Below are 12,765 nucleotides of genomic sequence, written 5' to 3'. Positions count from 1 at the left end.
GCAAATTATTCCTGCTAAACGATGGAAAAACTGTTGTATTTTTATTGCATTTTATGCTTCTGGCGTTCACTTCTTAGGCCCTAACTATTCGATCTGGTGGAACAACGGCCTAGGGTGAAGCCTAGGTTGCCCGGAACGTAGAAATGACCATAACTTTCACACTGGTTGCAATTATTCGTTTTATACGATGTAAAAACTGTTGCATCTTTATCGTATTTTATGCTTCTGGCGTTCACTTCTTAGGCCCTAACTATTCGATCTGGTGGAACAGCGCCCTAGGGTGAAGCCTGGGTTGCTCGGAACGTAGAAGTGACCATAGCTTTTACACTGGTAGCAATTATTCGTTTTATACAATGGAAGAACCGTTCTATTTATTTTGTATTTTATGCTTCGGGCGTTGACTTCTAAGGCCCTAACTATTCAATATGTTGGAGCAACGCCCTAGGGTGAAGCCTAGGTTGCTCGGAAAGTAGAAATGACCATAAGTTTCATACGGGTTGCAATTATTCGTTTTATACGGTGGAAAAACTCTTGTATTTATATTGTATTTTATGCTTCCGGCGTTGACTTCTAAGGCCCTAATTATTCGATTTGGTGGAGCAATGCCTCAGAGTTAAGTCTAGGATGCCCGATACGCCGAAATGATCATTACTTTCACGCTTGTTGAAATTATTCAAGTTATACGATGAAAAGATTGTTGTATTTTTATTGTATTTTATGCTTCAGGCGTGGACTTCTGAGGTCGTAGCTATTCGATGTGGTGGAAGAACGCCATACAGTGAAGCCTAGGTTGCCCGGAACGTAGAAATGCCCATAACTTCCACACTGGTAGAAATTATTCGTTTTATACGATTGAAAAACTGTACTATTTATTTTGTATTTTATGCTTCGGGCGTTGACTTCTAAGGCCCTAGCTGTTCGATCTGGTGGAGCAACGCCCTAGAGTGAAGCCTAGGTTGCCCGGAACGTAGAAATGACCATCACTTTCAAACTGGTCGCAATTATTCCTGTTATATGATGGAAAAACTGTAGTATCTTTATTGCATTTTATGCTTCGGGCATTGACTTCTAAGGCCCAAACTATTCAATCTGTGGGAGCTACGCTCTAGGGTGAAGCCTAGGTTGCCCGGAACGTAGAAATGACCATTACTTTCATACTGTTTGCAATTATTCCTTTTATACGATGGAAAAGCTGTTGTATTTATATCGTATTTTATGCTTCTGGCGTTGACTTCTATGGACTTAACTATTCGGTCTGGTGGAGCAACGCCCTAGAGTGAAGCCTAGGTTGTTCGGAATGTAGAAATGACCATAACTTTCACACTGGTTGCAATTACTCGTTTTATACGATGGAAAAGCTGTTGTATTTATATCGTATTTTATGCTTCTGGCGTTGACTTCTTAGGCCCAAACTATTCCATCTGGTGGAACAACGCCCTAGGGTGAAGTCTAGGTTGCCCGGAAAGTAGAAATGACCATAACTTTCACACTGGTAGCAATTATTCGTTTTATACGATGGAAAAACTGTTCTATTTATTTTATATTTTATGCTTCGGGCGTTGACTTCTAAGGCCCTAACTATTCGATCTGGTGGAGCCACGCCCTAGAGTGAAGCCTAGGTTGCCCGGTACGTAGAAATGACCATCACTATCAAACTGGTTGCTATTATTTGTTTTATACGATGGAAAAGCTGTTGTATTTATATTGTATTTTATTCTTCTGGCGTTCACTTCATAGGCCCTAACTATTCGATCTGGTGGTGCAACGCCCTAGGGTGAATCCTAGGTTGCCCGGAACGCTGAAATGACCATCACTTTCACACGGGTTGCAATCATTCCTGTTATAGGATGGAAATACTGTTGTATTTTTATTGTATTTTATACTTCAGGCGTTGACTTCTGAGGCCGTAGCTATTCGATGCGGTGGAAGAACGCCATACAGTGAAGCCTAGGTTGCCCGGAACGTAGAAATGACCATAACTCTCACACTGGTTGCTATCATTCGTTTTATACGATGGAAGAACTGTTATATTTATATTGTATTTTATGCTTCTGGCGTTGACTTCTAAGGCCCTAACTATTCGATCTGGTGGTGCAACTCCCTATGGTGAAGCCTAGGTTGCCCGGAACGTAGAAATGACCATTACTTTCATACTGTTTGCAATTATTCCTTTTATACGATGGAAAAGCTGTTGTATTTATATCGTATTTTATGCTTCTGGCGATGACTTCTAAGGACCTAACTATTCGGTCTGGTGGAGCAACGCCCTAGAGTGAAGCCTAGGTTGTTCGGAATGTAGAAATGACCATAACTTTCACACTGGTCGCAATTATTCGTTTTATACGATGGATGAACTGTTGCATCCTTATCGTATTTTGTGCTTCTGGCGTTGACTTCATAGGCCCAAACTATTCCATCTGGTGGAACAACGCCCTAGGGTGAAGTCTAGGTTGCCCGGAAAGTAGAAATGACCATAACTTTCACACTGGTAGCAATTATTCGTTTTATACGATGGAAAAACTGTTCTATTTATTTTATATTTTATGCTTCGGGCGTTGACTTCTAAGGCCCTAACTATTCGATCTGGTGGAGCCACGCCCTAGAGTGATGCCTAGGTTGCCCGGTACGTAGAAATGACCATCACTATCAAACTGGTTGCTATTATTTGTTTTATACGATGGAAAAGCTGTTGTATTTATATTGTATTTTATGCTTCTGGCGTTCACTTCATAGGCCCTGACTATTCGATCTGGTGGTACAACGCCCTAGGGTGAAGCCTAGGTTGCCCGGAACGTAGAAATGACCATCACTTTCACACGGGTTGCAATCATTCCTGTTATAGGATGGAAATACTGTTGTATTTTTATTGTATTTTATACTTCAGGCGTTGACTTCTGAGGCCGTAGCTATTCGATGCGGTGGAACAACGCCATACAGTGAAGCCTAGGTTGCCCGGAACGTAGAAATGACCATAACTCTCACACTGGTTGCTATTATTCGTTTTATACGATGGAAGAACTGTTATATTTTTATTGCATGTTATGCTTCGGGCATTGACTTCTAAGGCCCTAACCATTCAATCTGTTGGAGCAACGCCCTAGGGTGAAGCCTAGGTTGCCCGGAACGTAGAAATGACAATAACTATCACACTGGTTGCAATTATTCGTTTTATACGATGGTAAAACTGTTGTATTTATATCGTATTTTATGCTTCTGGCGTTGACTTCTTAGGCCCTAACTATTCCATCTGGTGGAACAACGCCCTAGGGTGAAGTCTAGGTTGCCCGGAAAGTATAAATGACCATAACTTTCACACTGGTAGCAATTATTCGTTTTATACGATGGAAAAACTGTTCTATTTATTTTATATTTTATGCTTCGGGCGTTGACTTCTAAGGCCCTAACTATTCGATCTGGTGGAGCAACGCCCTAGAGTGAAACCTAGGTTGCCCGGTACGTAGAAATGACCATCACTATCAAACTGGTTGCAATTATATGTTTTATACGATGGAAAAGCTGTTGTATTTATATCGTATTTTATGCTTCTGGCGTTGACTTCTTAGGCCCTAACTATTCCATCTGGTGGTAAAACGCCCTAAGGTGTAGCCTAGGTTGCCCGGAACGTAGAAATGACCATAACTTTTGCACTGGCAGCAATTATGCGTTTTATACAATGGAAAAACCGTTCTATTTATTTTGTATTTTATGCTTCGGGCGTTGACTTCTAAGGCCCTAACTGTTTGATCTGGTGGAGCATCGCCGTAGAGTGAAGCCTAGGTTGCCCGGAACGTAGAAATGACCATAACTTTCACACTGCTTGCTATTATTCGTTTTATACAATTGAAAAACTGTTATATTTATATTGTATTTAAGCTTCTGGCGTTGACTTCTGAGGCCGTTGCTATTCGATGTGGTGGAAGAACGCCATAGAGTGAAGCCTAGGTAGCCCGGATCGTAGAAATGTCCATATCTTTCACACTGTTTGCAATTTTTCGTTTTATACGATGAAAAAACTGTTCTATTTATTTTGTATTTTATGCTTCGGGCGTTGACTTCTAAGGCCCTAACTATTCGATCTGGTGGAGCAACGCCCTATAGTGCAGACTAGATTGCCCGGAACGTAGAAATGACCATAACTTTCACACTGGTTGCTATCATTCGATTTATACGATGGTAAAACTGTTGTATTTATATTGTATTTTATGCTTCTGGCGTTCACATCTTAGGCCCTAACTATTCGATCTGGTGGAACAACGCCCTAGGGTGAAGTCTAGGTTGCCCGGAAAGTAGAAATGACCATAACTTTCACACTGGTTGCTATCATTCGATTTATATGATGGAAAAACTGTTGTATTTATATTGTATTTTATGCTTCTGGCGTTCACATCTTAGGCCCTAACTATTCGATCTGGTGGAACGACGGCATAGGGTGAGGCCTAGGTTGCCCGGAACGTAGAAATGACCATAACTTTTACACTGGTAGTAATTATTCGTTTTATACAATGGAAAAACTGTTCTATTTATTTTGTGTTTAATGCTTCGGGCGGTGACTTCTAAGGCCCTAACTGTTTGATCTGGTGGAGCAACGGCCTAGAGTGAAGCCTAGGTTGCCTGGAACGTAGAAATGACCATCCCTTTCACACGGGTTGCAATTATTCCTGTTATAGGATGGAAAGACTATTGTATTTTTATTGTATTTTATACTTCAGGCGTTGACTTCTGAGGCCGTAGCTATCCGATGTGGTGGAAGAACGCCATACAGTGAAGCCTAGGTTGCCCGGAACGTAGAAATGACCATAACTTTCACACTGGTTGCAATTATTTGTTTTATACGATGGAAAAGCTGTTGTTTTTATATCGTATTTTATGCTTCTGGCGTTGACTTCTAAGGACTTAACTATTCGGTCTGGTGGAGCAACGCCCTAGAGTGAAGCCTAGGTTGTTCGGAATGTAGAAATGACCATAACTTTCACACTGGTTGCAATTATTCGTTTTATACGATGGATGAACTGTTGCATCCTTATCGTATTTTGTGCTTCTGGCGTTGACTTCTTAGGCCGTAACTATTCGATCTGGTGGAGCACCGCCCTGGAGTGAAACCTAGGTTGCCCGGAACGTAGAAATGACCACTACTATCACAGTGGTTGCAAATTATTCCTGCTATACGATGGAAAAACTGTTGTATTTTTATTGCATTTTATGCTTCGGGCATTGACTTCTAAGGCCCTAACTATTCAATCTGTTGGAGCAACGCCCGAGGGTGAAGCCCAGGTTGCCCGGAACGTAGAAATGACCATAACTTTCACACTGGTTGCAATTACTCGTTTTATACGATGGAAAAGCTGTTGTATTTATATCGTATTTTATGCTTCTGGCGTTGACTTCATAGGCCCAAACTATTCCATCTGGTGGAACAACGCCCTAGGGTGAAGTCTAGGTTGCCCGGAAAGTAGAAATGACCATAACTTTCACACTGGTAGCAATTATTCGTTTTATACGATGGAAAAACTGTTCTATTTATTTTATATTTTATGCTTCGGGCGTTGACTTCTAAGGCCCTAACTATTCGATCTGGTGGAGCCACGCCCTAGAGTGATGCCTAGGTTGCCCGGTACGTAGAAATGACCATCACTATCAAACTGGTTGCTATTATTTGTTTTATACGATGGAAAAGCTGTTGTATTTATATTGTATTTTATGCTTCTGGCGTTCACTTCATAGGCCCTGACTATTCGATCTGGTGGTACAACGCCCTAGGGTGAAGCCTAGGTTGCCCGGAACGTAGAAATGACCATCACTTTCACACGGGTTGCAATCATTCCTGTTATAGGATGGAAATACTGTTGTATTTTTATTGTATTTTATACTTCAGGCGTTGACTTCTGAGGCCGTAGCTATTCGATGCGGTGGAAGAACGCCATACAGTGAAGCCTAGGTTGCCCGGAACGTAGAAATGACCATAACTCTCACACTGGTTGCTATCATTCGGTATATACGATGGAAGAACTGTTATATTTATATTGTATTTTATGCTTCTGGCGTTGACTTCTAAGGCCCTAACTATTCGATCTGGTGGTGCAACTCCCTAGGGTGAAGCCTAGGTTGCTCGGAAAGTAGAAATCACCATAACTTTCATACTGGTTGCGATTATTCGTTTTATACGATGGAAAAACTGTTGTATTTATATCGTGTTTTCTGCTTCTGGCGTTGACTTCTTAGGCCCTAACTATTCCATCTGGTGGAACAACGCCCTAGGGTGAATCCTAGGTTGCCCGGAAAGTAGAAATGCCCATAGCTTCCACACTGGTAGAAATTATTCGTTTTATACGATTGAAAAACTGTACTATTTATTTTGTATTTTATGCTTCGGGCGTTGACTTCTAAGGCCCTAGCTGTTCGATCTGGTGAAACAAACGCCCAGGGTGAAGCCTAGGTTGCCCGGAACGTAGAAATAACCATCACTTTCACACTGGTTGCAATTATTCGTTTTATACGATGGAAAAACTGTTGCATCTTTATCGTATTTTATGCTTCTGGCGTTGACTTCTTAGGCCGTAACTATTCGACCTGGTGGAGTAACGCCCTGGAGTGAAACCTAGGTTGCCCGGAACGTAGAAATGACCACTACTATCACACTGGTTGCAAATTATTCCTGCTATACGATGGAAAAACTGTTGTATTTTTATTGTATTTTATGCTTCTCGCGTTGACTTCTTAGGCCCTAACTATTCCAACTGGTGGAACAACGCCCTAGGGTAAAGCACAGGTTGCGCGGAACGTAGAAATGACCATAACTTTCACACTGGTAGCAATTATTCGTTTTATACGATGGAAGAACTGTTATATTTATATTGCATTTTATGCTTCGGGCATTGACTTCTAAGGCGCTAACTATTCAATCTGTTGGAGCAACGCCCTAGGGTGAAGCCTAGGTTGCCCGGAAAGTAGACATGACCATAACTTTCATACTGGTTGCAATTAATCGTTTTATATGATGGAAAAGCTGTTGCATCATTAATGTATTTTATTCATCTGGGGTTGACTTCTAAGGCCCTAACTAATCGATCAGGTGGAGCACCGCCCTAGAGTGAAGCCTAGGTTGCCCGGAACGTAGAAATGACCATAACTTTTACACTGGTAGCAATTATTCGTTTTATACAATGGAAGAACTGTTCTATTTATTTTGTATCTAATGCTTCGGGCGTTGACTTCTAAGGCCTTAACTGTTTGATCTGGTGGAGCAACGCGCTAGAGTGAAGCCTAGGTTGCCCGGAACGTAGAAATGACCACTACTATCACACTGGTTGCATATTATTCCTGCTACACGATGGAAAAACTGTTGTATTTTTATTGCATTTTATGCTTCTGGCGTTGACTGCTTAGGCCCTAACTATTCGATCTTGTGGGACAACGCCCTGGAGTGAAGCCTATGTTGCCCGGAACGTAGAAATGACCATAACTTTTACACTGGTAGCAATTATTCGTTTTATACAATGGAAAAACTGTTCTATTTATTTTGTACTTAATGCTTCGGGCGTTGACTTCTAAGACCCTAACTGTTTGATCTGGTGGAGCAACGCCCTAGAGTGAAGCCTAGGATGACCGGAACGTAGAAATGACCATAACTTTCACACTGGTTACAATTATTTGTTTTATACGATGGAAACGCTGTTGTATTTATATCGTATTTCATGCTTCTGGCGTTGACTTCTTAGGCCCTAACTATTCCATCTTGTGGAACAACGCCCTAGGGTAAAGCCCAGGTTGCGCGGAACGTAGAAATGACCATAAGTTTCACACTGGAAACAATTATTCATTCTATACGATGGGAAAACTGTTTTATTTATTTTGTATTTTATGCTTCGGGCGTTGACTTCTAAGGCCCTAACTATTCGATATGGTGGAGCAACGCCCTAGAGTGAAGCCTAGGTCGGCCGGAACGTAGAAATGACCATAACTCTCACACTGGTTGCTATCATTCGTTTTATACGATGGAAGAACTGTTATATTTATATTGTATTTTATGCTTCTGGCGTTGACTTCTTAGGCCCTAACTGTTCGATCTGGTAGTGCAACGCCCTAGAGTGAAGCCTAGGTTGCCCGGTACGTAGAAATGACCATAACTTTCACACTAGTAGCAATTATTCGTTTTATACGATGGAAATACTGTTTTATTTATTTTGTATTTTATGCTTCGGGCGTTGACTTCTAAGGCCCTAACTATTCCATCTGGTGGAGCAACGCCCTAGAGTGCAGCCTAGGTTGCCTGGAACGTAGAAATGACCATAACTTTTACACTGGTAGCAATTATTCGTTTTATACGATGGAAAAGCTGTTATATATATATTGTATTTTATGCTTCTGGCGTTGACTTCTGAGGCCGTTGCTATTCCATGTGGTGGAAGAACTCCATAGAGTGAATCCTAGGTAGCCCGGAACGTAAAAATGTCCATATCTTTCACTGTTTGCAATTATTCATTTTATACGATGGAAAAACTGTTGCATTTTTATCGTATTTTATGCTTCTGGCGCTGACTTCTTAGGCCGTAACTATTCGATCTGGTAGAGCAACGCCCTGGAGTGAAACCTAGGTTGCCCGGAACGTAGAAATGACCACTACTATCACACTGGTTGCAAATTATTCCTGCTAAACGATGGAAAAACTGTTGTATTTTTATTGCATTTTATGCTTCTGGCGTTCACTTCTTAGGCCCTAACTATTCGATCTGGTGGAACAACGGCCTAGGGTGAAGCCTAGGTTGCCCGGAACGTAGAAATGACCATAACTTTCACACTGGTTGCAATTATTCGTTTTATACGATGTAAAAACTGTTGCATCTTTATCGTATTTTATGCTTCTGGCGTTCACTTCTTAGGCCCTAACTATTCGATCTGGTGGAACAGCGCCCTAGGGTGAAGCCTGGGTTGCTCGGAACGTAGAAGTGACCATAGCTTTTACACTGGTAGCAATTATTCGTTTTATACAATGGAAGAACCGTTCTATTTATTTTGTATTTTATGCTTCCGGCGTTGACTTCTAAGGCCCTAATTATTCGATTTGGTGGAGCAATGCCTCAGAGTTAAGTCTAGGATGCCCGATACGCCGAAATGATCATTACTTTCACGCTTGTTGAAATTATTCAAGTTATACGATGAAAAGATTGTTGTATTTTTATTGTATTTTATGCTTCAGGCGTGGACTTCTGAGGTCGTAGCTATTCGATGTGGTGGAAGAACGCCATACAGTGAAGCCTAGGTTGCCCGGAACGTAGAAATGCCCATAACTTCCACACTGGTAGAAATTATTCGTTTTATACGATTGAAAAACTGTACTATTTATTTTGTATTTTATGCTTCGGGCGTTGACTTCTAAGGCCCTAGCTGTTCGATCTGGTGGAGCAACGCCCTAGAGTGAAGCCTAGGTTGCCCGGAACGTAGAAATGACCATCACTTTCAAACTGGTCGCAATTATTCCTGTTATATGATGGAAAAACTGTAGTATCTTTATTGCATTTTATGCTTCGGGCATTGACTTCTAAGGCCCAAACTATTCAATCTGTGGGAGCTACGCTCTAGGGTGAAGCCTAGGTTGCCCGGAACGTAGAAATGACCATTACTTTCATACTGTTTGCAATTATTCCTTTTATACGATGGAAAAGCTGTTGTATTTATATCGTATTTTATGCTTCTGGCGTTGACTTCTATGGACTTAACTATTCGGTCTGGTGGAGCAACGCCCTAGAGTGAAGCCTAGGTTGTTCGGAATGTAGAAATGACCATAACTTTCACACTGGTTGCAATTACTCGTTTTATACGATGGAAAAGCTGTTGTATTTATATCGTATTTTATACTTCTGGCGTTGACTTCTTAGGCCCAAACTATTCCATCTGGTGGAACAACGCCCTAGGGTGAAGTCTAGGTTGCCCGGAAAGTAGAAATGACCATAACTTTCACACTGGTAGCAATTATTCGTTTTATACGATGGAAAAACTGTTCTATTTATTTTATATTTTATGCTTCGGGCGTTGACTTCTAAGGCCCTAACTATTCGATCTGGTGGAGCCACGCCCTAGAGTGAAGCCTAGGTTGCCCGGTACGTAGAAATGACCATCACTATCAAACTGGTTGCTATTATTTGTTTTATACGATGGAAAAGCTGTTGTATTTATATTGTATTTTATTCTTCTGGCGTTCACTTCATAGGCCCTAACTATTCGATCTGGTGGTGCAACGCCCTAGGGTGAATCCTAGGTTGCCCGGAACGCTGAAATGACCATCACTTTCACACGGGTTGCAATCATTCCTGTTATAGGATGGAAATACTGTTGTATTTTTATTGTATTTTATACTTCAGGCGTTGACTTCTGAGGCCGTAGCTATTCGATGCGGTGGAAGAACGCCATACAGTGAAGCCTAGGTTGCCCGGAACGTAGAAATGACCATAACTCTCACACTGGTTGCTATCATTCGTTTTATACGATGGAAGAACTGTTATATTTATATTGTATTTTATGCTTCTGGCGTTGACTTCTAAGGCCCTAACTATTCGATCTGGTGGTGCAACTCCCTATGGTGAAGCCTAGGTTGCCCGGAACGTAGAAATGACCATTACTTTCATACTGTTTGCAATTATTCCTTTTATACGATGGAAAAGCTGTTGTATTTATATCGTATTTTATGCTTCTGGCGATGACTTCTAAGGACCTAACTATTCGGTCTGGTGGAGCAACGCCCTAGAGTGAAGCCTAGGTTGCTCGGAATGTAGAAATGACCATAACTTTCACACTGGTTGCAATTATTCGTTTTATACGATGGAAAAACTGTTGTATTTTTATTGCATTTTATGCTTCCGGCGTTGACTTCTAAGGCCCTAACTATTCAATCTGTTGGAGCAACGCCCTAGGGTGAAGCCTAGGTTGCCCGGAAAGTAGACATGACCATAACTTTCATACTGGTTGCAATTAATCGTTTTATATGATGGAAAAGCTGTTGCATCATTAATGTATTTTATTCATCTGGGGTTGACTTCTAAGGCCCTAACTAATCGATCAGGTGGAGCACCGCCCTAGAGTGAAGCCTAGGTTGCCCGGAACGTAGAAATGACCATAACTTTTACACTGATAGCAATTATTCGTTTTCTACAATGGAAGAACTGTTCTATTTATTTTGTATCTAATGCTTCGGGCGTTGACTTCTAAGGCCTTAACTGTTTGATCTGGTGGAGCAACGCGCTAGAGTGAAGCCTAGGTTGCCCGGAACGTAGAAATGATCATAACTTTTACACTGGTTGTTATTATTCGTTTTATACGATGGAGAAACTGTTATATTTATATTGTATTTTATGCTTCTGGCGTTGACTTCTTAGGCCCTAACTATTCGATCTTGTGGGACAACGCCCTGGAGTGAAGCCTATGTTGCCCGGAACGTAGACATGACCATAACTTTTACACTGGTAGCATTTATTCGTTTTATACAATGGAAAAACCGTTCTATTTATTTTGTATTTTATGCTTCGGGCGTTGACTTCTAAGGCCGTAACTATTCGATCTGGTGGAGCAACGCCCTGGAGTGAAACCTAGTTGCCCGGAACGTAGAAATGACCACTACTATCACACTGGTTGCATATTATTCCTGCTACACGATGGAAAAACTGTTGTATTTTTATTGCATTTTATGCTTCTGGCGTTGACTTCTTAGGCCCTAACTATTCGATCTGGTGGAACAACGGCCTAGGGTGAAGCCTAGGTTGCCCGGAACGTAGAAATGACCATAACTTTTACACTGGTAGCAATTATTCGTTTTATACAATGGAAAAACTGTTCTATTTATTTTGTACTTAATGCTTCGGGCGTTGACTTCTAAGACCCTAACTGTTTGATCTGGTGTAGCAACGCCCTAGAGTGAAGCCTAGGATGACCGGAACGTAGAAATGACCATAACTTTCACACTGGTTACAATTATTTGTTTTATACGATGGAAACGCTGTTGTATTTATATCGTATTTCATGCTTCTGGCGTTGACTTCTTAGGCCCTAACTATTCCATCTTGTGGAACAACGCCCTAGGGTAAAGCCCAGGTTGCGCGGAACGTAGAAATGACCATAAGTTTCACACTGGAAACAATTATTCATTTTATACGATGGAAAAACTGTTTTATTTATTTTCTATTTTATGCTTCGGGCGTTGACTTCTAAGGCCCTAACTATTCGATATGGTGGAGCAACGCCCTAGAGTGAAGCCTAGGTCGCCCGGAACGTAGAAATGACCATAACTTTTACACTGGTAGCAATTATTCGTTTTATACAATGGAAAAACTTTTCTATTTATTTTGTATTTAATGCTTCGGGCGTTGACTTCTAAGGCCCTAACTATTCGATATGGTGGAGCAACGCCCTAGAGTGAAGCCTAGGTCGCCCGGAACGTAGAAATGACCATAACTCTCACACTGGTTGCTATCATTCGTTTTATACCATAACTTTTACACTGGTAGCAATTATTCGTTTTATACAATGGAAAAACTGTTCTATTTATTTTGTATTTAATGCTTCGGGCGTTGACTTCTAAGGCCCTAACTGTTTGCTCTGGTGGAGCAACGCCCTGGAGTGAAGCCTAGGTTGCCTGGAACGTAGAAATGACCATCACTTTCACACGGGTTGCAATTATTCCTGTTATAGGATGGAAAGACTGTTGTATATTTATTGTATTTTATACTTCAGGCGTTGACTTCTGAGGCCGTAGCTATTCGATGTGGTGGAAGAACGCCA

The sequence above is a fragment of the Calliopsis andreniformis genome, unplaced genomic scaffold, assembly GCF_051401765.1.
Source record: "Calliopsis andreniformis isolate RMS-2024a unplaced genomic scaffold, iyCalAndr_principal scaffold0017, whole genome shotgun sequence".
Classification (NCBI taxonomy): domain Eukaryota; kingdom Metazoa; phylum Arthropoda; class Insecta; order Hymenoptera; family Andrenidae; genus Calliopsis; species Calliopsis andreniformis.
Note: the sequence above shows the minus strand (reverse complement) of the source record.